Source organism: Aethalodelphis obliquidens, unplaced genomic scaffold, assembly GCF_003676395.1.
Source record: "Aethalodelphis obliquidens isolate GAN/ISIS:26980383/991018 unplaced genomic scaffold, ASM367639v1 scaffold1522, whole genome shotgun sequence".
In the NCBI taxonomy this organism is placed as follows: Eukaryota; Metazoa; Chordata; class Mammalia; order Artiodactyla; family Delphinidae; genus Aethalodelphis; species Aethalodelphis obliquidens.
In genome coordinates, this window is record NW_020839433.1 from 1876 (window position 1) to 6093 (window position 4218).

Sequence of the window (4218 nt, forward strand, 5' to 3'; positions counted from 1 at the left end):
ACAGTGCCTCAGGCTGGAGCTCAGATGCCAATGTATCCTACACCTGTTTTTCCAGATACACCTGCTGGAACTAATTCGGGAAACTTACTTCGGGCCCAACCCCGGGCCCAACAAACAATAGGGGCAATTCACCAGACGCTCAATCCCTTTCTTCCCTCAGGGGAATTGATGAATTGTTCAGGGCCACCCCAGGCAGCGCAGGATTGGACCTCTGTGCCACCTCCGCAACAATACTAACTCCTGACTCTCCAGTCATAAAAATACCAACTGGGATTAAAGGTCCATTACCCCCAGGAGTAATGGGTTTAATTATTGGTAGGAGTTCAATTTCCTTATCTGGTTTAACAGTTTTGCCTGGAGTAATTGACTCTGACTATACAGGAGAAATTCACATAATGGTGGCTCCCTCTAATAAGACACAGCAAATTTATGTGGGACAAAGAATAGCACAGCTGTTATTACTACCATATTATAAGACAGGAAAGAATATAACTCAAGAAGCTAGAAATGAAAAGGGATTTGGCTCCAGTGATATGGCATTTTGGATTCAAGAAATTACCAAAAATAGACCTTTAAAAACTTTAAAAATAAATGGAAAAAATATTCAGGGTCTCTTAGACACAGGTGCCGATACTTCCTGCATAGCAGGAAAAGATTGGCCTAGCAGCTGGCCCACCCAGCATACTGATAATATGTTAACAGGCCTAGGAACTGCGCCAGCAGTAGCTAAGAGTGCCCAAATTTTAACTTGGAAAAATCCCGTCAATAAACAAGCAGGCTCCTTTTGTCCTTATGTAATACCTGGCCTGCCAATTTCCCTCTGGGGAAGAGATATACTTATGCAGATGGGAATGCTTTTATATAGTCCAGATGACTGGGTCTCCTCACAAATGTTAAGAATGGGGTATGATCCAGATAAAGGCTTAGGAAAAAACCAGGAGGGAAGATTATATCCTGTGGTTGCTGAGCCCAAAAATGATAAACATGGAGTGGGCTATCCAAATTTATAACGGGGGCCATTGTTTTAAAAGCAGCTGACCCCATAGTATGGCTTTCAGAAGAACCTGTGTGGGTAGAACAATGGCCCCTAACTTCTGAGAAATTAGCAGCTGCAAAAGAATTAGTGGAACAGCAACTATTGGCAGGACATATAGAACCTTCTAATAGTCCTTGGAATACTCCTATATTTGTTATAAAGAAAAAATCGGGAAAATGGAGATTATTACAAGATCTTAGAGCAATAAATAAAACCATGGAAACAATGGGGGCTTTACAGCCTGGACTTCCCTCTCCAGTAGCCATCCCTGAAAATTATGCTATTATAGTTATAGACTTGCAAGATTGCTTTTTTACAATCCCCTTACATAAGGAGGACAGAAAGAGGTTTGCGTTTAGTGTGCCTTCTCCTAATTTTACCAGACCATACCAACGGTATCAGTGGAAAGTTTTGCCGCAGGGCATGAAAAATAGCCCTACCTTATGTCAGAAATATGTAGACCAAGCCATATGTAATATAATACAAGCTTCTCCAAAACTTTCGGAGAGAAAGCCTTCATTGCCTTCTCGTTCACGAAAGAGAAGGTATGCTATCTCCACCACTGAAGCGGCTCCGATAACCTGGGGGGCAATTAAAAGGCTTTGCCTGAATGCTGAAAATGCTGTGAATGCTCAAGGATTGCCTTTGACGACTGCTAATTTTTTTGTGGCTATGCTTAGCTTGCTTTCGGTTCAGGTAAGTGCCAATGGTACGTATTGGGCTTACTTTCCAGATCCTCCTATCTTACATGCATGTACTTGGAGAGATTCTATTATTCCAGTAACTTCCTCATTTCCTGAATTGACCGATGGCATTCGAGGAATGCAGGGCTATAAACAATTTGTAATCAATTTTAATTACTCATTTACAGGTCAGACTGACTTTCCTCCAATATGCTTTTTTCTTGGCTCAGGGTCAATAGGAAATAGTCAAACAAAGAATGGGTGTTTGTCAGTAGTTGATGCAGGATTCTTGACAGACTCCCCTAAAGAGCCAGTAGGAAGAGATAAAACCACAAGATATCTATAGTCATTGTTAGGAAAAGTTGTAGGACAAAATCAAGTTTATGTTAATAAATATCCAGCTATGAAATGCCCGAGGTCGCGAGGCCCCTCCACAAGACCACCAGAGTCGAGAGTCAAAGCCAAACGGCAAGGGTCATTTATTGCAGGTTCGAACCTGGACCTCCGCGCACTCGTTGCCGGTGACGCTAAGAGGTCCTGGCGGAGTTTAGTACAGCTCTTTTATAGACCGGTACAAACATAGTTGCCGATTGGTTGACTTTTAAACAAAGACACTAGTCGCCGATTGGTTGACTTTTAAACAGAGACACTAGTCGCCGATTGGTTAACTTTTAAACAAAGACACTAGTCGCCGATTGGTTGACTTTTAAACAGAGACACTAGTCGCCGATTGGTTGTACGGTTGCGGGGGGGGGGGGGGCAGCAAGCGGAATTACAGAAGCGAGAGCGGCTGGTTAAGTTTCGGTTTCCTGAGGTTTTGTTTCTCAATTGGAAATACTTAAGGCGGGGCCATGGTCGCAAAAAGAAATAGTGCAAACAGGAGGACTGATGCGACCCTAACAGTGCTGCGGCCTCCACCAGCCCAACGGCAGGGCGGCGGGAGGCTGTGCGCCCAACTTCAGGCGGCGCTCCCAAATGTGGCAAGCCCAGCGCTGCGCCCTGGAATGGCCCTTTTTCGGCCCTTCTCCTCCGGAAAGAACAGAAAAGAAATTCCGGGCGTCAACTCAGTCCTATTCCCACCAAAGTAGAACATAGCCCCCTCAGCTAAAGATGTTCATCCTCCTAGATATGATGATTGTGATGAGGCTGCAGGGAAAGCTACAGATGAATGGATTTGGAAAGATATTAAAACTGGATATCCTTCATGGATATATTGTATGTATAATAAAGAAAATAAAATATCCATTCCTGGAACTAAATATTATATTTCAGATTGGAGTATTAATTTTCCTGAGGGAGATTATAGAACATATTTAGAGAAAGGCATATTATATCCATGGAATGATTCCTATATTCCCCGTCCATTGAAGGTAAATAGATGGAATAGTCATGGATGGGTGGCTCCTATTTATACTTTTGTTTATGAAAATAAAACCTATTATCAACCTCAGTTATGGAGATTACCCTTAACCACTCGTAAAATAACGTTAATTAGAGCTACTACCCATGTGGAAGAGTACTATATTCAAACCTGTGTGTCATCTCCGTACTCCCTGTTGCTTTCTAATGATAGTGAAAAATTACAGATTATGCAATATAATATGAGGTTTTATATTACCTGTCAACAATGCATACTGACCACTTGTATTGTTCCTGAAATGAATGTGTCAACCATAATGGTGTTAAAAAGACCAGCTTATATTATGCTGCCAGTAGCGCTTAATGAATCTTGGTATACAGATATAGGGGCGGAAATTGTAAGACAGGTTGGAGAACTCATAAGGCCAAAAAGATTTGTGGCTACTTTGATTTTGGGAATTTCCGCCTTGATAGGAATACTGAGTTCTTTTACTGTTGCAACATATACTTTAGTAAAAGAAGTACAAACAGCACAATATGCAAATGATTTATCAAAAAATGTATCCTTGGCTTTAGCAACCCAGGAAGCAATAGATAGAAAGTTAGAAGCTAAAGTTGATGCCCTTGAGGAAGCAGTTTTACATATTGGCCAAGAACTTACAGCCTTAAAAATTCGTCTATCCCTAACTTGCCATAAAAAATATTCCTGGATATGTGTTACTTCTTTAAAAGTAAATCATTCTGAATATTCCTGGGAGAAAATTCAAATGCACATTTTAAATGTGTGGAATTCTAGTGATTTGGGAATTGATTTGGAACATTTACACAAACAAATTCATGATATTGCAGCCTCTCAATATGATATGAATCCTTCTAAGGCTGCTGCAGAATTTTTACAAAACTTACAAAGTTATTTTAAGGATAATTCCTTTATGCATATTTTAATAAATTACGGGGCTGCCGGAGTGGTTATAATTTTGCTTCTTATTTCTTTTCCAGTCATCATCCGATTAATTCAAACTGCCCTCCAGAGTGTATATAAAACCAAAGTGGAATTGCATACTGCTTTTTTTAAAAAAATAAAAAAGGGGGAGATGCCGGGAGCCACATAGGAAGTGCCTTTGAGTCTCAGCATGGACG

General features: G+C 40.9%; 1 long non-coding RNA gene across 1 annotated transcript; it reads left to right on the forward strand.

The window, feature by feature from the left end:
* Positions 1–1633: 1633 nt before the first annotated feature.
* LOC113617055 (uncharacterized) lies at positions 1634–4150 on the forward strand. The gene is made up of 2 exons (XR_003431488.1): positions 1634–1732; positions 4078–4150. It is a non-coding gene; the product is annotated as an uncharacterized LOC113617055 (long non-coding RNA).
* The last annotated feature ends 68 nt before the right edge of the window (positions 4151–4218 follow it).